Here is an 11,968-nt window from a genome sequence, read left to right on the forward strand (position 1 = left end):
ATGGATGTTAAGTCTGCCTTTCTTAATGGACTAATTAAAGAAGAAGTTTATGTAGGTCAACCTCCTAGGTTTGAAAGTCTAGAACACCCTGATTATGTATTTAAGTTAAAGAAAGCGTTATATGGACTTAAACAAGCACCCAGGGCATGGTATGAAAGGCTAACATCCTACTTAACATCTAAAGGATTCAACCAAGGTCAAATTGACCCAACCTTGTTTGTTAAATCATTAAATACAGGCATATTTATTTCACAAATATATGTAGATGATATAATATTTGGTTCAACGAATTCAGATTTTTTAGAGGAATTTATTAATCTAATGGAAAAAGAATTTGAAATGAGCCTAGTAGGAAAATTAACTTATTTCTTAGGATTACAAATCAAACAAACAAATGAAAGAAATTATATTTATCAACACAAATACACTAAAGAATTACTTAAAAAATTCGGAATGGAAAATATAAAAGAAATAAAAACACCTATGGTAGTAAACACAATCTTAGATAATGACCCAAATGGAAAATCAGTTGACTTAAAATATTATAGGAGTGCAATAGGTAGCCTACTGTACTTAACTGCAAGCTGACCTGATATTTTATTTGCAGTTAGTATGTGTGCTAGATACCAAACTTGTGCTAAGGAATCCCATTTGACACGAGTTAAAAGTATTTTTAGATATCTTAAAGGAACAACAAATGTAGGAATTTAGTATCCTAGGACCAATAATTTTGAACTAGTAGGGTATTCTGACTCAGATTATGCTGGATGTAAATTAGACCGCAAAAGCACAAGTGGTGGATGCCAATTATTAGGTTCATCACTTGTTAGCTGGTTTAGTAGAAAGCAACATTGTGTAGCTCTATCTACAACTGAGTCAGAATACATAGCTATAGGTGAATGTGTTGCACAATTATTATGGATGATGCATACTCTAAAAGATTTCAACTTAAATATCACAAATGTAAAAGTATTAATTGACAATATAAGTTCAATTAACTTAACCAAGAACCCTGTGCATCATTCAAGAACCAAACATATTGAAATTAGGCACCACTTTATCAGGGATCATGTTACTAAAGGTGATATTGAACTCAAATACATTGAGTCCAAATCAAATTTAGCAGACATTTTCACAAAATCACTCCCTGAAAGTGAGTTTAGCAACTTACGTCGAAAATTAGGGATGTGCTCAATAGACTAGGAATTTTAAATTTCAAAATTGTTTTCAAAAATAATTCTTTCAAATTATAAGTTAAACTTGTTTGTTTTCAAAACCTTCCATTTTTAGATTTTCAAAAACAGTTTTGGCCTTAGACTAGTTTTGAATCCTTAGAAAACATGTATCCATAGGACTAGTTTTTGAGCATCTCACCAACACCTCAGGTTTACCTTGCTTGTGTTTGACAAACATAGAAAGGGGTGAGATGCATAGGCCAATTGTCTGGACTTAAGATGCTTATTTCAGTGCATCAGCATAAGTCTGGACGTTAAATACAACTCAGATATTAATCAGATTAAGTTCATCAGTCAAGTCAAACACTGACTAATTATAATCAACTTAATCTGACTAACCAAGTGAAAGCTACTATCTTCTGATAGTTAGTTAGTACCTAATTGGTTAGACAGCTGGTTAAATTTAAGTATCAAGTTCAGGGGGAGAAATTAATTAAAACTTTGTGTGTTTAAAAAATGCTTTTTAAAATTAATCTATGTTTGAACATTAGTTTACAAAAAGTTAAATTTAACTAAGTGTTTGAAAAATGTGGAAGTTTAATTCCACCTAATTTTCAAACCTGATTTAAAGAGTTGACTATTGAAAATTAAACTTTTCAAATTTAGCTTTTATCAAATTAGCCTTAAAAATTTATTTTGGCAAAATTAATCTTACTTAATTTTTGCTTTGTTTTGAAAAATTGAAGTTGAAAATTTACCTTTTGAAAAGTAAATGTTACTTAAACCGAAAATTTTTTTTTGAAAAGTTGAAAAACCTGATTTAAAATTTTACACGCTTGAAAAGTTAAAACTTGATCAACTTTAAATTTATACTTTTCAAAATTCAACTTGTCTCCCCCAAGTCAACTTGATTTTTTTTACTTACTTTGATTTTTTACTTTGAATGTTGAACCAAACTCAGATATTTTTCAAGATCAGCTGTTTTATAGTAACTCTACACTTTGCTTACCCTTGTTTTTTTTATGAATGCCAAAGGGGGAGGGTTAGGCGGTTAAGTTAGATAAACCAAATTGAAAACACTAAAACCAACTTTAAAACCGATGTACCTGTTTTTTGTGTTCTTTCACTAACTTAACCAGGTTGTCATTCCATCAAAAAGGGGGAGATTGTTGGTGCGGGTAGCACTAACGGTCTAACCTAGGTTTTGATGAATGACAAATAGGTTAAGTTAGTTTTGTTATTATCTGACACTTTGATCGAGTGTGTAGGAGAAGTCCAGACAGGTCGACGGGCTGACCGGATGTCTGGCACGAAGTCCAGCTAGGTCGACGGGCTGACCGGATAGCTGGCGAGAAGTCCAAGCGGGTCGACGGGCTGACCGGATGCTTGGCGAGAAGTCCAGCTAGGTCGACGGGCTGACCGGATAGCTGGCGAGAAGTCCAGACGGGTCGACGGGCTGACCGGACGTCTGGCAGGTAAGTAAGGTAAGTCACTGGAGGGGAGTGACTGCGAGGACGCGTTCCCGGGAAGGGAATATTAGGCGTCGATCCGACTTAGATCCATTTCGGATATCTAAGTCGAGATCGTGACTAGATTCCGGTCTCGGAAAGACGGAATCTAAGTCATACTATTTGTGCTAATTCATACTATTATAAAATGTGCTAACAATCTATGTTGCAGGTTATATATTGCCTCGGACTAACTTTATTTTGCAGGAAAAGGGAGTTTTCTGGAAGAAAGTGGTCCGGGCGCCCGGAAGGCAAATTATATCCAGCCAAGTCGTCGCCACGTGGAACATCACGGTTTGAGCAGCTACGTCACATTCCAGGCGCCCGGAAGGAATCCAGGCGCCCGGAAGGAATCCAGGCGCCCGGAACAACATATAAAAGAAGCCCCAGGCAGGAGCTTCAATGCATCAATCATCAATCTGAGAACTCTTCTACTGCTGGTCCTGCTGCTCTACTGCGACGCCAACAAAGCTCCGACAAAGTGCTCCTTCGGTTTTTAGTTAAATTCCTTGTCGGTATTACTTTGTTTCATTAGCATTTCCTGTATTCATCTTGTAATTATATTCGAATTGCTAGTGATTGCCCAACGAAAGTGGTCAAGGACCACGGGCCTTCGAGTAGGAGTCGTCACAGGCTCCGAACGAAGTAAAAACAACTGTGTTCATTTACTTTTCCGCTACGCTTATACTTTGTATTTTCGAATCGATATTCACCCCCCTCTATCGAATCTAACGGTCCTACAGGTGGAACAACAACAAGCAACAACTGACTGTCGAACGCTGAACGATCCAGTTGTATCGGCTATGGGCCAACACGCTGATCATGGGACCCGAGTGGAAGGCCCCGCCAGACATCAGCCGAACAACCATTCGATAGGCGCTTTCCATCAAACACCTGTTTTGTTGCTAGCTTGCCACATGTGCCCAATGCACTGATCCCGTACCACATAGCACTATTCAGAACACCTTAAAAAGAGCATGGCCAAGCGGAAATGACACAAGGATCATCCTCTGAGAAGGCGCCTGCTTGGGATGCTCGTAATGGAAAAGCACCCTGAATTGACGATTCTCCTAAGCGGGTAAATCTACAGTTTTTCCAACAAATCCTGGATGACAAGCTGCCCACTCACTTTCAACCCTTGTCGATTGGAGAGTATGGAGGATCAACTGATCCCGAGGATCATTTACATAAGTTTGACAATATAGCCGCACTTCATCAGTTCATTGATGGAGTCAAATGCCGAGTGTTTCTCACTATATTGTCTAGCTCGACATAGAGATGGTTCAAATAACTACTGACCGAATCTATTTGTAGCTTCAAAGATTTCCGAGAGGCATTCCTCCAACATTTAGCAAGCAGTTGTTGCTATCTGAAGACGACTGTAAATTTGTTCTCACTTAAGCAAGGACCTAAGGAGGCATTACAAATCTTCATCAAAAGATTCAACCAAGTGGCCATGGACGACCCGTCAGCCATACAGGAAATTATGGTAAGTGTCTTTTCACAAGGACTTACAGATAATGATTTCTTTCGATCCCTCGTTAGAAAGCCTTCGACGGACTTCAAACACCTGCTCGGATGAGCTACAAAATATATCAACAAGTGGAACCAACAACTGTTGGAATCCCAAGGTTGTTTTGGTGTGATCAACAAGTTAAGTTAGGTCCTATATGTTTCTAACCTTGTGTCTAAGTGTGTAGGAGCTTAGAGCACAGGTAGTCGAATGGAAGACGCAGCTAGCGAGAAGGACGGCACGCGATGCGTCCGAGGGACGAGGCGCTGCGGAAGAGTACACCGGCGGACGAGAAGGAAGCGTGCGGTGGTTCTGAGGGACGAAAGCCAGAGCGAAAGACTGCTCAAGGAGCAAGAGACGCAGCTAGCAAGAAGGATGGCACGCGGTGCGTCCGAGGGACAAAGACTGCAGATTAGTACACCGATGGACGAGAAGGAAACACGTGGCGATTCCGAGGGACGAGAAGCCGGAGGGAAGCTCGCTCGAGAAGACCGGAAGTTGGGTTCGGGTGAGCCCTTTTCCGGATGACAGAGATCACCTAAGCAAGCGGATCCGGAGCAGAAGAACCAGACCGAGGCGGGACTGAACTGGAGAAGAGGTTCTGGATGAAAAAGCCAACTTCTGTTGACTTTGGGCTCCGGGGCGCCCCGAGCAGTCCGGGGCGCCCAGAATGCTTTCGGGCGCTTGAACCTTGAATGTTGACCAGATCGAGATTTATCTTGATCTGAACATTGGAGATAAAATTTATCCCCGTCAGGGTGCCCGGAACCCTTCCAGGCGCCCCAACCAAGGCTATAAATATAGCCTTGGTCCAGAAGCTTTTCAATTAACTCAGAAATTGTAAACAACACTTGTGCGCTTCCACTGTTTAGATTAACTTCTTTCTTTTTGTGCCTACACTGTTGTAAAAGAGGCTTCTCCGCCTAAAGGGGATTGATAGTGCTTCATCTTCCTTGGATTAACAACCACATCGGTTGTAACCAAGTAAATAGTTGTGCCTCTTCGTTTCTACTTTTAATTTACTGCTTTGCTTACTTTAATTTACAAGTGTTAGTTTAAGAGTTCGAGAAGGGTGTTTTTGTTTTACAGGGCTATTCAATCCCCCTTCTAGCCGGCCACAACGGTCCTACAAGTGGTATCAGAGCCGAGGCATTTCAGGAGGACTAACCGCCGAACGAAGCAACGAGATGGTCGGACCAAGCATCCACCCGTCGAAATATGAAGGGGACTTCGCCACCTGGAAAAATTGATGCATGTATTTTTTACAACAGATTTTGAATTAGTTTTAACAATGGAATCTGGCTTTGTAGCTCCAGAAGGTAAGGAAAAATGTCAACAGACAAAAAAGGAGCAGGCTAAATACATGGCGAACGACAAAGCAGAATACCATCTGCTAAGCGTTCTTCCACCTCAAGAAGTCAACAGGATCGGGCACTACGACTCGGCAAAGAAACTTTGGGAGAAGTTCCTCGAGCTGCACGAAGGGACGTCCGAAGCCAAGCTCGCCAGAAGAGATCTGTTTCGCAATCAGCTCACCAGCCTGCGACTTGGGGAAGACGAGGCAGTCGCGCATCTGCACTCAAGAATAAAAGAAATTATTACCGGACTTTCGAATCTCGGAGAAAAGGTAAGTAACCGAAATTCACTCAGGTACGCACTGAATTCCTTTCCTAGAAATACCAAATGGGCATCATTAGTAGATGCCTTTTACATTTCTAAAGATTTAGAAAAAATTTCGTTAGAAGAATTCTTTTCAACATTTGAAGTGCATGAGTCAAGATGTGCAGGAATGAAGGAGCCCAAGAACAACGTCACCCTCAAAGCTTCGAGAGACGAACCAGAGTCGAAATCTTCTCTCGACGATGAGGAAATGGTAATGATGGTAAGAAGATTCAAGAAACTTTGAAAATCTAGATCTACTAACCATCCGCAGGGGAAGAAGAAAAGGACGATCCATTGCTACCACTGCGACAAAGAAGGGCACGTCAAGGACAACTGCCCCAAGCTGAAGAACAAGGACAAGGAGAAGGGTAAGAAGCCTATCCAAAAGTGAAAGGCCCTAAAGGAGACGTGGGACGATACGTCATCGGAGTCGGAAGTCGAGGCATTCTCTGGATTTGCTATAATGGCAAGTCATCAAGACGACAACTGCGATCAAGCTCTTCCGAAATGAGCATCAGGAGCATCGATGAAGGGGGAGCCACGTCGGAAGCAAGCAGCAGTTCAGGGGGAGAAACGGACAACGAGATCGACAAGGTAAGTCAGGTACAATCTCTTCCTCCTGACAAAATGTTTAAGTTCGTTAAACTTTTAACAAAAGATTGCTGCCAATTAGAAAATAAAAATAAAAATTTAAAAGTAATTTTAGCTAAGTCTTGTCCCTTAGAAGAATTAGACAAATCAAAATTAGAAAATGAGAAATTAAAATTAGAAAATAAAGATATGAAAATTCAAATAGATAATTTGAAAAACCATGCATGCTCATCTAATTTTAGAAAATTTAAAAATTTGAATTGGTATTATAAATATCACCAGGGACAAATTAGGAATATCTCTAGAAAATATGTCCCTAAGAAATTTTTAATTAATCCAGTAGGCTGGAACCTTTATTGTGTTCCTAAATCTTGCCTAGTCTAAATATTAATAAAAATTAGCGCTTTCAGTGAGAAAATTAAATAATGAATTTCTCTATGAGCGTTTGTCTAAGGAAGTGGTTGTTGCTGTAATAACTAAGAAGGCCTAGTGCATCGCCACAACCTGGAAGTCAAAATATTGAAATAAATGTTTAATTAACTTTCTATCAAAGCATTAAAATTAGAATTAATTAATGCTTTTAAAGTTTTTCAAACATTTTTTTTCAAAATATTTTTATGCTTAGAAAAATACTTTTACGTGAAATTCTTACTTAGAAAATCTTAAGTTAGGATTTTTTTTAAAATAATTTTTGCAAAGACTTAAAATTTTTTTTCTCAAAAATAATTTTTGTTAACTTAGAATTTTTTTTTGTTTTTTTAGAAAAATTCTCTTTAATACTTAGTGATCCTGTCCGAATGCTGAATCAACGGACGCTGGGCACGTGGCGCTCTCCGGGTCACCGATGTAGATCTCCGGCTAGTCTCACGAAGCTCCGGGGAACCTGCACAGAAGTCGGGCCGGGAAGGGGTTCCCGGCGGCGACCCTCTGACGCTCAAGTCAGGCAAGCAAGCAGTGGAAAAAAGTGGCTCCAAAGGTATTCAACGCGTACCTCCGGCGAAGGATGAGGGCCTTTATATAGGGCAGCGGAGAAGCGAGTGCACACATATCGAGGTGTACACGTGTCCGTAGCCCATACCCCAGTAAGGGCTTGTCAGTGAGCTTACCTGACCCATACTGCTACAGTCCAAGCATGTCCTCGATGGGACAGCGGAACCCCCTGTCGCGTGATTTGGAGTATGACCATATCACGAAGCATGTCAGCTGTCAGAAGATGTCACTTGTCTTTTTCCCCGAACTCCTGCCGGGCATCCGACCGGCCCACGTCCGCCTTCCGTCCGACCGGTCATATATGATGGTCCACTTGGGAAATTATTGGTAATGTGTTTTGTGGCGACTGTTGTTGGTGCAACATTCCTCAGGTCAAGGTTGACCTGGTTGACCAAGCTTGAGTCTTGGTTTGGATTTCGATGTTTGACAATGCAAGGGATTGAAGAAGAGTCAAGTAGGTCAAGGATGACCGGATACTTGACCAGGAGAAAAATCCTGGTGAGTGAAGCCAGGTGAAAGACCTAGTGAGTGAAGCTAGGCAGGAGAAAAATCCTGGTGAGTGAAGCCAGGTGAAAGACCTAGTGAGTGAAGCTAGGCAATTGGGAAAGTCCTGGTGAGTGAAGCCAGGCATGAGAAATCCAGATGGGTCAAGGTTGACCAGACATCTGGTGAGAGTCCAAGTAGGTCAAAGGGATGACCTGACATCTGGAGAAAAGTCCAAGTAGGTCAGAGGGATTGACCGGATACTTGGCAAGAAGAGAAAAGTCCAAGTGGGTCAAAGGGATTGACCAGACACTTGGTGAGAGAGTCCTAGCTGGTCAAGGGTGACCGGATGCTAGGTCTTATGTACCAACAAGTCATGGTTGACTAGATGTTGGTTTAGGGAGCTTTGGACGTGGTTTTGGGCAAAAACCAGGTTTGGATTGATCCGTGGATTGATCCAGCAGGTTTGGATTGATCCGTGGATTGATCCAGCAGGTTTGGATTGATCCATGGATTGATCTAGCAGGTTTGAATCGATCCGTGGATCGATTTAGCAGGTTTGAATCGATCCGTGGATCGATTCAGCAGGTTTGAATCGATCCACCGATCGATCCGGTGAGTCCCCGCGAACAGAACCCCTTTGGATCGATCCGTGGATCGATCCAGAGGTCCCAATCGATCAGTGGATCGATTGGGACGCTGCTACTTCGTGCGATAAGCGCTGGATCGATCCGTGGATCGATCCAGAAATGTTTCCAGAGCACAGAGGCGCTCTGGATCGATCCGTGGATCGATCCAAAGCCTCCCCGATCGATTGGGAGCAATCCAATCGATTGGGATTCGACCGTTGGCGTCGTTTATAGCTGTTGGCGTGCGATTCCTTCGGTAGAACTTCACCGATTCATTCCAGATTCAACACAGCTCCTCCCCAGCACTCTCTAAGCTCCTCACCGCCAGTTCTTGAAGGTTCTTGGAGGTTCATCCAAGTCAAGAGGCGAGTTGCAACGAGAAGAAGAAGAAGCTAGGGTTTTTACTGCATTTCTTGTAAGCTTTTGCTTATTCTTTACTACCCTTTCTTCTTCTTGTACTGAGAGTCTTGTAGGGCTTCTCCGCCCTCGGTAGTTACCGAAAAGGAGTGTTTTCATAGTGGAGGGTGCGTGCGTGGTGTGGATCCTTGGATTAGTCATCTCCGTTGGAGGTGGATACCAAGTAAACTCCTAGTGTTAGCGTGTTTGTGTTTGTTTATGTATTTTCCGCTGCGCATTCTTGAAGAAACAAGCAACACCGAGCAACGAGCACGCGACGAGCTATTCACCCCCCTCTAGCTACTTTTGGTCCTAACAAGTGGTATCAGAGCAAGGCCGCTCTTCACCGGAATCATCGCCGGAAGGGTCAAGCATATCAAGAAAAGCTAGAGGGTGAAGAAGTTGGAGCAAATTCTTCAAGTTCAAGACTTTATCAAGCTCAACTTCAAGATGCAATTCCAAGATGGGCTTGGATTTGACACAAGGGTGGCTCCACCATACACTTCTACGAGTTTCGATTCTTGGAAATCAAGAATCGAAAATTTTCTTATGATGGAGATAGAGCAATGGTTTGCTCTAATGGAAGGCTTCAAGGCTCCAAGAAATTCAAAGGGCAAAGTTCTAAAGAAAAGCAAATGGAGCCCGGAGCAAGTCCAAAGGTGCGAGGCCAATGACAAAGTGACCAAGCTTTTGGTCAATTTATTGCCAAGCACCATCCTTTGCAAAATTGGAGAGTTTGAAGATGCAAAGGAGCTATGGAGCAAATTGGCCAAGCTTCATGAAGAGATCCCCTCCACTGTACAAGATCATGAAGAATCCAGAGAGGGTGACTCTTTGGAGCAAGACCAAGAGGAGGACTCCGAGGTTAAGAGATGTTCAACCTCCGAAGAAGAGGAAATCCAAGAAGCTTCATCCTCAAGGGAATGCAACGAAGGGAACAAGGAGGGAGCATACTCCTTGTTTCATGTTCAAGATGATGAAGCCTCCACCTCTAGGATTGAGGGGGAGCAATCGGTGACGCCGGATCAAGAAGAAGGAGAAGCTTCTACATCCGGGTCAAGTGAAGAAGAAGAAGATGGTGCCACCTCCGAAATTCAAGAAATAGCAAATGGAGGAGCAAGTGCCATCCCTACACAAGAAGGTATAAATGTTTCAATTAAAAATAAAAATCATATAATATGTTTTGAGTGTAGGAAAAGTGGGCACTACAAGAGCAAGTGTCCCAACTTGGCCAAGAAGAAGGGTCAAGTGACGCAAAAGGGCAAGGAGAAGCCCGAGGAGACCATTCCCGGAACAAAGAAGAGCAAGGAGCATATCATATGCTTCTCTTGCAATCAAAATGGGCATTACCGGAGTCAATGCCTCAAGGGGAAGAAGATGGTCAAGGCTCAAGGAGGCATTAGTTAAGGGGGAGCCTCCAAGGTAAAGAAGAAGGTAACATTTATTGAGCCTACTCCTTTACATTATGGTAAAAAGCATGATAGTTCTAATTTTTATCATTTTAATGCGATTTACCATAAGAATAGGAAGCATGAGGGCTTTAAGGAGAAGCATGTGGCCCTACATGCCAAAACTACTACACCTAAGGCTAGGAATGTAGGTAAAAGTCTAGGCAAGAACTCTAAGGATTGTAGCTACAAGCCTAGAAACAAAAATGCTCATGGACTTAATGGAAAACCAAAAACTAAGGACTTAGTGATGGAAAATCAAGTCTTGAGGTCAAGACTTGATAAAATGGAAAAGACCCTAAGAAGGATGGAAAATATCCTATTAGGCCAAAATGAGCATAGCCTAGGTCTAGGAGCACAAAGGTCATCCAATGGTCATAGAGGTTTGGGATACAAACCCAAAGCTAAAAAGGATGTGCCTAGTTATCATAGGGTTTCATATAGCTATGGAACAAACCCTAAGTCTAGAGGTCAAGTCCAAGATACAAGGGAAGATATCCCTAGAAGTATCTTTGCAACCAAAGTGACTAAGACTTCTAAGAAGTCTAAGAAAGTCACTAACAAGGTCACAAGAGAGGCTATCCCTAGAGTTGACCTAGAAAATGTGACCAAGGCTTCTAAGAAGCTCAACAAGGTCATTAGGAAGGTATCTAGGGAAGTTATCCCTAGTGAGTACCTAGAGCATCCAAGGAGCACCAATAGGTGTTGGGTTCCTAGGAGCATCTTCTCTACCCCATAGATGGGTTAGAGAGTGTCAACTCAGTAGAAGGGTAGTTAACCCAACTTTGAGGAAATTGACACTCAAGGAGCATTTTCAAGGTTTTTGTTAACCTTTGAAAATGAAATGGAATTATTATTTACTCCTTGAAAGAGTAAAATGTGCCTAATGGTGGAAAATTGATTTTATCTTAAAAGGCATAAATTGGGAAAACCTAGAGAAATACCAAGTTGGGATTTTGGTATTCTCTTAGAAATTTTAAGGCACTCCGGCCTTGATTTATGTGATTACTCTTGAGGAAAAATGGAATATGCCAACATTTGAGGATAAGCTTAATTTCAATTGACATAAATTAATCAAGAGAATTAGAAATGCCCATTTAGGTTTTGGCACTCTCTTGAAGCACTTTGGGCAATCTAGGGTTTAAGTTTTAGGATTAGCTAAGATTAACGATACTTAGATAGGTAATCTAGGTATATTTTATTTATGCTAAACCTTGCCATGATTGTTTGCTCATAATATGCCATGACATCATATTTTATCTTATTTGTATTTTGCATTCATGACTTATCATGAAAAATACAAAAATACCATGTCATGCCATACATACATCATGTAGTTATAGGATATTTTCTTTTAAAAATTATTTCCTTTTGATGTATGCCATAACATAATCATGCATTAAGTTTAATTCCTTGTAAATTAAGGACAAATGGCATTTAACATCACTTATTAACAAGTGACATCCTAGGTGGATGTTTAATATCTTTAAAATGCCTATATAGATATGCATGATCCCTAGAATAGGTTAAAACCAAAATCTCACATCTCACAAGGACTATAAGGTGACTTGTA

The sequence above is a fragment of the Zingiber officinale genome, chromosome 7A (genome assembly GCF_018446385.1).
Source record: "Zingiber officinale cultivar Zhangliang chromosome 7A, Zo_v1.1, whole genome shotgun sequence".
Taxonomy (NCBI): Eukaryota; Viridiplantae; Streptophyta; class Magnoliopsida; order Zingiberales; family Zingiberaceae; genus Zingiber; species Zingiber officinale.